This window comes from Mobula hypostoma, chromosome 14 (genome assembly GCF_963921235.1).
Source record: "Mobula hypostoma chromosome 14, sMobHyp1.1, whole genome shotgun sequence".
In the NCBI taxonomy this organism is placed as follows: domain Eukaryota; kingdom Metazoa; phylum Chordata; class Chondrichthyes; order Myliobatiformes; family Myliobatidae; genus Mobula; species Mobula hypostoma.
The window spans coordinates 75,806,439-75,818,499 of NC_086110.1; the positions used below are offsets into that span (position 1 = coordinate 75,806,439).

The window sequence follows — 12,061 nt, forward strand, 5'->3', positions numbered from 1 at the left end:
GAACCTATCAACCACTACTTTAAATATACCCAATGACTTGGTCTCCACAGCTGTCTATGGCAATGAATTCCACAGATTGATTTAGCAACTCTGACTAAAGAAATTCCTCATTTCTGTTCTAAATGGACGGTCCTCTATTCTGAGGTTTTGCCCTCTGGTCCTTGATTCCCTCACTATAGCAAACGTCCACTCCATGTCACTATATCTAGGCCTTTCAATATTTGGCGGGTTTTAATGAGACCTCTTTCATTCTTTTAAACTCCAGCAAATATAGGCACAGGGTCATCATATGCTCCTCATATGTTAACCTTTTCATTCCTGTGATCATTCTCACAAACTTCACACACAAAATGTTGGTGGAACGCAGCAGGCCAGGCAGCATCTATAGGAAGAGGTACAGTCAATGTTTCAGTCCGAGAAGGGTCTCGGCCCGAAACATCGACTGTACCTAGTCCTGATGAAGGGTCTCGGCCCGAAATGTCGACTGTACTTCTTCCTATAGATGCTGCCTGGCCTGCTGCGTTCCACCAGCATTTTGTGTGTGTTGATTGAATTTCCAGCATCTGCAGATTTCCTCGTGTCTGCATTCTCACAAACTTTATTGCTTATTTTTTTCTTTTTGCATTTGCAGCTTGTTGTAATTTACACATTACCTGTTTGTATATCTCTGTTGTGTGAGATTTTTCATTGATTTTACTGTGTTTATTTCTATTTACTGTGAACGCCCACAAGAAAACAAATCTCATTGTAGTATATGGTGACATATATGTACTTTGATAATAAATTTACTTTCAATTTTACCTAGGTGATCCGGTCTCACCCTTTATTCCACCCATCACCCTCCCTCTACATCAGGGATTGCCAATATGTGGTCCATGGACCCTTCAGATAATGGGAGGGATCCATGGCATAAAAAGGTTGGGAACTCCTGCTCTACATTCTCTGCTATCTGCACTAAATTGCTTTGCTCTTTTCTGGATCTGATGATGGGTTCTGTGCCTGAGACATTACTTGTTTTTCTCTCCAGAGATGCTGCCTGACCTGTTTTTTTTAAATTAATTTTTTTAATGCATTTCTACAGTGTAACTACAAAGAGGAACCCAACAACAAAATGGAGATTTGTACAGTGCAAAACAAACAAATCCAATATATAATTCATAACAGTAAGAAAAAAAACACCCAAAAGAGAAATATATAAAATTAATATCCATCCCAACCTCCCACTGAAAACAAAAGAAAAACCCAGGCCAACCACTTTACATATGAAAAAAAAATCAATCAGAACATTCAACCCCAGAGAACTGTAAATATATTTATATATAGGGAAAAAATAATATAATGCCGACTACCAAAAGTATATAGTTCATAACAAAAAACCGTATAACTGTCAAGAAAAAAACGCTGAAAGTAAGGGATTGTAGCATACTAAAAGGATAAACTTACCCTAAAGAAGAGCTATGGAAATATTCAAGAAAAGGTCCCCACACCTTATGAAACTTTATAACCGAATTAAGAAGTGAATAATTAATCTTTCCGAGGTCTAAACAGGCCATAATATCACTAAGCCATTGAGCATGAGTGGGTGGGGCAGCATCTTTCCACCTAAGAAGAACCAACCGTCTAGCCAAGAGAGAGGCGAAAGATAATGTTCCGCATTCAGTCGTACTCAAGTGCATATTAACTTCACCTAAGGTGCCAAAAAGAGCAACCAGAGGGTTAGGTTCTAAATGACAATTAAGAATATGAGATAGGGTTAAAAAGACTTCTCTCCAGAATTTCTCAAGACTAGGACAGGTCCAATACATATGAATAAGGGAAGCCTCAGCCCCTTTACACTTATCACAAACAGGACTAATGTCAGGATAAAACCATGATAATTTAGTTTTAGACATATGAGCCCTGAATACAACCTTAAACTGCAAAAGGCAGTGGCGAGCACATAGAGAGGTTGAGTTGACTGACTTAAGAATTAAATCTCAAACCACATCAGATAAGGAGACTTAATAAAGCTCATCTTCAAAAATCTAAAAAAGGTGGTATGGCCTTGCCTAATTTTCATTTATATTATTGGGAAGCCAATATTCGTTGTCTAATTTTTTTGGTCTTTCTTCCATAATAAGTCTGACTGCCCAAAATGGGTGGCAATGGATTTGAACTCTACTAAGGATCTTTCAATTCCTGCACTTCTCGGTTCCACACTTCCTTGTCATTTACCTAGACATTGTTAATCCTTTTATCAGACATACTTTAAGAATATGGGCTCAGTTCAGAAAATTTAATGGTCTTCATGGCTTTCCTCTCTCTAGCCCTATTTTACACAATCATCTTTTCCTACCTTCTATGCGGGATTCAACCTTTTACGACCAGCATAGAAAGGGTATTAGGCGCTTTGAAGATCTTTTCATAGATAATCGTTTTGCAACTTTTCAACAACTGTCTGTAAAGTTTAATCTACCTAATACTCATTTCTTTAGATATCTTCAAATTCAACATTTCATTAACCCTTTGATATCAAACTTTCCTGAGATGCCTGAGAGAAATGTTCTGGACTTGTTTCTTTGTACCAACGCATTTGGTAAAGGTTTAATATCGGGTATTTGGGATAAGTTAGTGATTTTGAGGCGTGCCCCTTTTGATAAAATCAGAACTGCCTGAGAACAAGACCTGACTTGTTTTTATTCCCCACCGCCCCCCCCCCGCCCCCGTTCTGGACTTCAGTATCAGGATTCTTTACATTGTTGATCAGCGTGTAGAATTGGTGTTTTGCTCATTTATTTCCTCATAGTTTAACTTTCCAATGTTTGACGGTATTGTTTCATCAAATCATCTATACAAGTGTAATTGTTCAGTGAATTTTACAGCAATTACAGTAGTTGCTTTCGTATTTTTCTAAAGCTTCTTAAGTTTTTCTGGAGCAGGTGACACACCACTTGAATCTGTCTTTTTTATAGGCTAATTGTTATCACTATTATTTTGTTAATTCTGGTTTGAGTATGACGACCACAGCTGCTTTTTCCTCAGTCTTTCTTTACTCATCCTTTATTCTTGTAACACTTAATAAAATGGCTGTAAGCAACAAGGTTTATGCCTCATTCTTGACTTCCGACAAAGACACCAGGATGTAGCAGCATCAACTCCAGCTACTTTCGATTGCCCAAGGTGAATTCAACATCCCACTGTGCCATACTTCAGTGCAGCTCTCCACTCCCCACCCACCCCCACCATTACTAAGACTTTCAGCTACTTGCTGACGGTTGTCAAAAAATAAAACAGAAAGAGAAAATGTTGGAAACACTCAGCAGGTCAGACATTATCTGTGGAGAGGAAAATGATTTCAGCTTCTGGGTTGAAGGTCCTTCATTAGAACTGGGATGCTAATCCTAAAATGACCCATTTATCCTGACTGTTTGCAGTTAGAACATAGAACATAGAATAGTACAGCACAGTACAGGCCCTTCGGCCCACAATGTTGTGCCGACCCTCAAACCCTGCCTCCCATATAAGCCCCCACCTTAGATTCCTCCATATACCTGTCTAGTAGTCTCTTAAACTTCACTACTGTATCTGCCTCCACCACTGACTCAGGCAGCGCATTCCACGCACCAACAACTCTCTGAGTAAAAAACCTTCCTCTAATATCCCCCTTGAACTTCCCACCCCTTACCTTAAAGCCATGTCCTCTTGTATTGAGCAGTGGTGCCCTGGGGAAGAGGCGCTGGCTATCCACTCTATCTATTCCTCTTATTATCTTGTACACCTCTATCATGTCTCCTCTCATCCTCCTTCTCTCCAAAGAGTAAAGCCCTAGCTCCCTTAATCTCTGATCATAATCCATACTTTCTAAACCAGGTAGCATCCTAGTAAATCTCCTCTGTACCCTTTCCAATGCTTCCACATCCTTCCTATAGTGAGGTGACCAGATCTGGACACAGTACTCCAAGTGTGGCCTAACCAGAGTTTTATAGAGCTGCATCATTACATTGCGACTCTTAAACTCTATCCTTCGACTTATGAAAGCTAACATCCCATAAGCTTTCTTCACTACCATATCCACCTGTGAGGCAACTTTCAGGGCTCTGTGGACATGTACCCCGAGATCCCTCTGCTCCTCCACACTACCAAGTATCCTGCCACTTCTATTGCCCACAGAGCATCTCCAAGCCAGTTCCGGTGAAGACTTGATTTGAAACTTTTTCTCTCTCCATAGCTGCAGACCTGTTAACATTTGTAGCGTTCGTTTTTTTCATTTATTTTAGATTTTGAGCCTCTGCAGATTTAGTAAAATATACCTCACTTGAAGTGCTTATGAACACTTCAATAGCCATAGTTGTTGCACAAGTTGATAGGGGGCTTAAGAAGGTATTGGTGTGCCGGCCTTTATTGAGCACAGGAGCTGTGAGGTAATGACGCAGCTCTATAGTAATAGCAGTGCAATCATTCGAGTCGAGTACAATGTTCTATTCAGGGCTTATCTATTGGTGGTCCCTTGGGTGGCTGTAGAGACTGATCCAGGATCTGATCTATATATTCTGGTGCAGAGTGGGCAGGAGTAAGTGGTGGCCGTGGTTAGTGGTTGGGTCGATCTCTCCTTTCACAGCTGCTGCTTGTTTTCCATGGTACAGCAGAAGTCGTTCTCATGTAGCATCCCTCCGTCTTGAACAAGTTTTCCTCCAGATGTATCTATTGAGTGCAATGTCTTCCCAGTTTATAGACTCAATGCTGCAGCTCTATGAAACACTGGTTAGACCACACTTGTGTGGTATTGTGTTCAGTCTGGTCACCTCATTATAAGGAGGATGTGGAAGCTTCAGAGGGGGTGGAGAGGAGATTCACTAGAATGCTGCCTGGATTGAAGAGCATGCCTTATGAGGAAGGGTTGAGTGAGCTAGTTGCATGAAAATTTTTATTTTGAGAAAGTGAGAGTGTGCTGCATATTTTGGAAGGAGAAAATTTGCAGGAAATGACAAATTTCAAAACACAACTTTTGCAACTTGAGTATGAATTTGTAAAGTTTCAAGCATAAACGTTCAAAGTAAATTTACTAGCAAAGTACACATATATTACCATACACCTTGAGATTTATTTTCTTGCAGGCATTTACAGGAGAAAAGAAACACAATTTAATTTATGAAAAGTTATACATAAACACAGACCAACATACAACAAATGTGCAAATAAAATGAGACTGAGAACATGAATTGTAAAGAGTCCTTAAAATTGTGTTGGTAGGTCATAGAATCAGTTCAGAGTTGTGGTGACTGAAGTTATCCACGCCAGATCAGGAGCTTAAATCAGGGTTATAACTATTCCTGAACCTGGAGGTTGACTCTGTGGTTAAGAAGGCATACGCTGCATTGGCCTTCGTCAATCATGGAATTGAATTCAGGAGCCGAGAGGTAATGTTACAGCTACATAGGACCCCAGTCAGACCCCACTTGGAGTACTGTGCTCAGTTCTGGTCACTTCACTACAGGAAGGATGTGGAAGCCATAGAAAGGGTGCAGAGGAGATTTACAAGGATGTTGCCTGGATTGGGGAACTTGCCTTATGAGAATAGATTGAGTGAACTCAGCCTTTTCTCCTTTGAGCAGTAGAGGATGAGAGGTGACTTGATAGAGGTGTATAAGATGATGAGAGGCATTGATTGTGTGGTTAGTCAGAGGCTTTTTCCCAGGGCTGAAATGGCTAACACGACAGGGCATAGTTTTAAGGTGCTTGGAAGTAGGTATAGAGGAGATGTCAGGGGTAAGTTTTTTTACGCAGAGAGTGGTGAGTGCGTGGAATGGGCTGCTGGCGATGGTGGTGGAGGCAGATATGATAGGATCTCTTAAGAGACTCCTGGATAAGTACATGGATCTCAGAAAAAGAGGGCTATGGGTAATTTCTAAGTTAGGGACATGTTTGGCACAGCTTTGTCGGCCGAAGGGCCTGCAAAGTGCTGTGGGTTTTCTATGTTTCTATGGTGGTGTGGGATCTAAGGTTTTTATACGTCGTGCTTGATGACAGTAGTGAGAAGGCGGCATGGCCTTAATGCTGGGGGTCCTTGATGATGGATGCTGCTTTTTTGTGGCAATGCTCCATTTAAATGTGCTCACTGGTGGGGAGGGTTTAGCCTGTGATGGACTGGGCTGTATCCACCACTTTCTGTAGCCATTTCCATTCTTGGGCATTGACGTTTCCATCAGCCTATGAAGCAACCAGTTAGGATACTCTTCAACGTGTATCTATAGAAGTTTGTAATAGTTGGAGTGACATGCTGAATCTACGCAATGTATAATAAAGCAGACTTGCAGTTGTGCCACCTTTGTCATGACATTTATGTGTTGGTCACAGGACAGTTCCTCTGATATGTTAACGTCAAGGAATTTAAAGCTACTGAACATCCCAACCTCTGATCCCCTGATGAGGACTGGATCACAGACCTCTGGTTTCTCTATCCTGTCGATAATCAGCTCTTTGGTTTTGCTGACATTGAAGTTGTTGTGGCACCACTCAGTCACGCTTTCAATCTTCTGCTGAATTGTCACCACCTTTGTTTCGGCCAACAACAGCATCATAGCTGTATTCATTTCTTACAATTTTTTCCCCCAAAATCATAGTATAAAGTGAGTAGAGCACAGGGCTAATCACACAGCCTAGTGGTGCACCTGTGAATGTGGAGGAGATGTTGCCAATCCAAAGTGACTGGGGTCAGCCAATGAGGAAATTGAGGATTCAGCGGTACAAGGAGGTATCGAGGCTTGAGTGTTAGAGTTTAATGAATTTTAAAGGGATGACAAGGTCAATTGCGATGCTGTAGTCAATGAAGAGCATCCTGATGTATGTATCTTCATTGTCCAGATGTTCTGGAGCTGAGTGAAGGGCCAATGAAATGGCATCAGCTGTGACGGTACGGATCCAGGTTTCTCAAGGAGGAGTGGTTGCTTCATGACCAACCTCAGAACACTTCATCACAGTAGATGCAAGTCCTACTGGATGATAGTCATTGAGGTAGGGTATCACATTATTCTTAGGGACCGGTATAATTGAAGCCTGTTTGAAGCAGGAAGTTACCTCAGACAGCCAAAGAAAGAGGTTAAAGATATCAGTGAACACTCCAACCAGGTGATCAGCACAGGACTTTAGTGCTTAGCCACACTTGCAGCTGCCCTCTGCACATCCATAAAATGCACCGGTCTTTGACACAAATGACATATTTCTCAATATGTTTCAATGTACAAGTGACAAATAAAGCTAACCTTTATCACTTTTTTAAATTAATAATTGGGTGCCAATTAAACAAATCCATTCTGCCTACACAAAGTCCATATCCATCCCATTCCTGCAGATTATCTATCTTGTTGAATAACTCTATTGTACTTTTCTCCAGCACCACCGCAGGCAGTCCATTCCAGACACCCACCACACATCTCCTTTTCCTTTCACCTTAAATGCCTGCCCTCTGTTAGGAGCTATTTCAACCCTGGGAAAAAGATAAAGGCTGCCTATGCCTCTATCTGCTCCAAAGAAAACAAGTTTGTCTAACCTCTTCTTATAGCCTCATCTACATTCTCTCTAAATTCTCCCAATGCTTCCTATAATAAGGCAACCAGAATTAAATGCAATACGTCAGTTGCACCTAACTAGCGTTTTATAAAGCTCTGATGTAATTTCCCAACCCTTGAACTCAATTCCTCGACCACTAAAGACAAGCATGCCACAACTTACCACCCCATCAACATGGTGCAATGGACTTGCACCCCAAAATCTTTCTGCTCATCAACACTGTTAAGTGTCTTGCCATAAACTGTGTTCTGTCCCTTTACATTTGATCCCCTTCAAATGCAAGTTCTGCACTGGAATCTCTGCTGTTTGTGATGCACATGAATGACCTGGATGAAAACACAGGTGGGTGAGTTAGTAAACTTTCAGATCACGCAAAGATTAGCAGCGTTGTGGGTAGTGTAGAAGACCATCAAAGACCAGTTGCAGATATGGGCAGAGAAATGGCAGATGGAGTTTAACCTGATCAAATGTGAAGTGTTGCACTTTGGTAGGTCAAATGCAAAGAGACCTACAGTGCATGTTGCTGAGCAGAGGGATCTTAGGGTTCACGTTCATAGCTTGATGAAAGTGAGGTTAAGAAGGCATATGCCATGCTTGCCTTTATTAGTCCAGACATTGAATTCAAAAGTCAGGAAGTTAAGTTGCAGTTTTATGAAACTAGTTAGGCCACATTTGGAGTATTGCCTACAGTCCTGGTCGCCCCATTATAGGAATGATGTCAGGGTTTTGGAGAGGGTGCAGAAGAGGTTTGTTAGGATACTGCCTGGATTAGAGGGCATATTACTAAAACAAGAGGTTGGACAAACTTGGGTTGTTTGCTCTGGAGTGGCAGAGGGTAGATCTGATAGAGGGCTATAAGATTATGAAAGACATAGAAAGAGTGGACAAACTATCGTTCTTCCCAGGTTTAAATATCTAATACAAGATATGCATGCATTTAAGGTGAGAGGGTGTAATTTCAAAGGAGATGTGAGAAGCAAGTTTCTTATTTTACAGAGTGCTGGGTGCCTGGAATGTGTTGTCTGGGGAGCTGGTAGAGGCAGATAGATTGGACTTTAGATGTTGAGATAGACACATGAATGTGAGGAAAATGGTAGGATATGGACATTGTGTAGGCAGAAGGGATTAGTTTATTTAGACATTTGATTGCCCATTTATTTGGTTCAGCACAACAGTGTGGGCAGAAGGGCCTGTTCCTGTGCTGTACTGTTCTATGTTCCATATTCTAAACTCCCCTGACTCAGTGCAAAAAATGCTTCTCAACCATGGGAAACATTTTCTCTGTGCTTGACCCCACTTGAGCCTGTATTAAAGAGTTCCATCTTCAGTATATTCCATATAAATATTTCTTTATTTAGAAATATAGCAGGATACCAGGCCCTTCCAGTCAAATGAACCTTTGGCACCCAGTTAGACCCAAGCGACGAGTTAAGCTACTAACCCATATGTCTATGGACTGTGGGAGGAAACTGCAGCACGTGGAGGAAACCCACAGGGTCACGGGGGTGGGGGGGGTGGGAACACACATGGAGAGGTAGCCATTCTGTGCCACCAGCTGATGAGATCCTGTTTGCTGTGCTCCGATTCCCCTAGTACCTAACAAGCCATGTGTGCTTGAGCTTTGAGATGGTTAGGCTGTAGCAGGTACACTGCAGCTGGCTTTCCTCATGTGATCCCACAGTCTGAAAACATTATGTATTCCACAAAACAACAAATTAAACACAAAGGACGCCGAAAGTGCTGTATAAACACTTTAAAGATGCCATCCCCAAAGATTAAATATTTAACTAACTATACTTAAAGCCTTCGAACAAACCAAGACATAACCAGCTACAGATTGTTCTATGACTATCGAGACTATGCAGCACAGTACAGGTTCTTCGGTCCAAAATGTTGTCATGTCCTTTGAATCTACTCCAAGATCAATCTATCTCTTCCCTCTCACATACCCCTCCATTTTTCTATCATCCATTTGCCTATCTACGAGTCTGTTAATGTATCTGCCTCTACTACCACCCACTGCAGCGCATTCCACTCTCTATGTGGAAAAACTGTCTCTGACATCCCTTCCCATACTTTCTTCTCATCACCTTAAAATTATGCCCTCTCGCATTAGCCATTTCTGCCCTGGGAAAAAGTCTCTGGCTGTCCACTCTATCTACATCTCTCACCTTGTACACACCTCCAACAAGCCACCTCTCATCTTCCTTTGCTCCAAAGAGAAAAGCCCTAGCTTGCTCAACCTATCCTCACAAGACATGCTCTCCAACCCAGGCAGCGCCCTGGTAAATGTCCTCTGCACCCTCTCTAAAGCTTCCATACCTTTCTATCATGAGGGGACCAGAACTGAACACAATCCTTAGTCTGCATGGACGTGATGGACTGATTATCCCTCTCAACCTTATGCTGCTATCTTCTCCTTGAAACCTTTGATGCCCTGACTAATCAAGAACCTATCAACCACTGCATTAAATGTACCCAAAAATTAAATACAACTCCACCATGGATGGTCCCAAACCCAGCAGCAAAAGGAGGGTTGGACATGGGGCTAACAACCCCATCCTTAAAAACCCAGAGCTACAGAAATTTCAACGAAAGCTCCAGAGACCTCACCTCTGGGAGAGGAAGGATTTTCAAAGATGGGCTACACCCGGGGACAATTTAAAAGATTGGCTCATGATAAAGGACTCTGTGAGCTGCTGTTGGCAGCTTATGCCCCAGTAAGGGTGTTGGTGCTTAATGAACTAACAGTTCTACCCAGGAATGTAACCAGCTCTATACTGAAAGCACAATGACCGAGCTTCCACAGCCTCCAGGGTAGAGAATTGCAAAAATTCTCAACCGCCTCCATGAAGAAAGGTTAGACGTCAGCCCTATCAGCTCTTATTCTGAGTCATTGGGGCTGGTCCAGACTCCTTGCCAGAGAAAGAAGGCTGTGTTTCTGAACCAATGGGATGGGCACTCAAAAGAAACTTACATGACATTCTACATAAAATTATACAGTACACAAGCAGGCCTGACACGCACTGCATCTAGTGAAATGGCAGAGTCCATACTCAACAGTAAGGAATGAGTCAACCTTCAGCTGATTCAAGTGCAGGGCCAAATTGCAAAGGCCGAGGAGTCAGGGCTGGGTCGGTGTTGCGCGAAGTTAACTCATCACTGCACTGAATGGGCTCCTGGACCAGCTGCACCGATGAACTGGCTTTGTGGCGTGGACTCACTTTCATGAACTTTAGTTCTGAGTGTTATTTGTTTACTTTTTATTGTTCGCATGATTTGATTGTATTTCACATATTGGGTGTTTGATGGTCTTTTTTTTTAAATGGGTTCTGTTGGGTTTCTTTGCCTACAAGACAACAAATTTTGAGATTGTATAAAGTATCACAAACATGAGATAACCTGCAGATGCTGGAAACCAAACAACACACACAAAATGCTGGAGGAACTCAGCAGGCCGGGCAACATCTATGGAAAAGAGTACAGTTTTTGTTTCGGGCTAAGACACTTCAGGATGGAGGGTCCTGCCAAAGGGTCTTGGCCTGAAATGTTGACTGTTGCTACCTGGCCTGTTGAGTTCCTCCAGGTTTTTGTGTGTATTGCTTGTATGAAGTATACATACTTTGATAATAAATGTACTTTGAACTTTGATTTTGCAATCTAAAGGTTTTTCAGATGTCAAGAATGAGACACAAAACGTAACTGGTTATGGTCCTTTAGTGACTGTTATGAGAATGAGATTCAAGATTTAAGTTAAATTCAAGATTTAACATAAAGTGAAATGTATCATTTGCATTATCAATCAACACCGCCCCCCCCAAGGGTGCTAACAATCAACACACATTCTGGTGCCAGCACAGCATTCCCTCGATGATCAGCAGAACAACATAGAACACAACAAGCAACAAAACAACAACAGCAAAACAAGCCCCATTCCTCCCTCCCACCACATACCCCAGAGCAGGCAGCCTTCTTCCGCCTCCAGACTCCAGTGAACTTGGACCCAGATTCAGACTTGCACACACGGGGATTAGACGTGCCCTGTAGACTCTCAGAGATTCACAGGCTTGGCTCAGGATAATGGGCCATATCTTCTAGACTTCCAATTTGACCCCTGATCCTCGGCATCAATCTCAGAACGTGCCGATCACCAAACATTAGGCCCCGATCTCTGGACTCGCCGGTGACAGGACTCTGAACAATAGGCCTCCATTTCCAAAGTCACCAATGACAGGACCCCAAACACTAGGCCTCAAGCTCTGGACCTGCTGATGACGGGACCCCAAATACTAGGCCTCAAGCTCCGGACTCACTGATTTGCAAACTCAGGGTGCCATTGAAACTCATTCCTACTGCCCGCATGGATGTCTGCTTCTGGAAACCACCAACAACCACCTAACCTGGGGGCCCTCATCAAATTTCTGCTGCCCAACATCTGACCACGCATGTTCCATGCCTGCATCGCAGGCCTTCATATGTGAAGCGGAGACTTAGACCCCAGCCTGGCCTCTCAATC

The 12,061-nt window shown here is 42.5% G+C and overlaps 1 protein-coding gene across 3 annotated transcripts in view; it reads right to left on the minus strand.

The window, feature by feature from the left end:
- LOC134356359 (granule associated Rac and RHOG effector protein 1-like) overlaps positions 1-12,061 on the minus strand; it is a 249,049-nt gene that overhangs the window by 57,997 nt on the left and 178,991 nt on the right. The window lies entirely within an intron of this gene.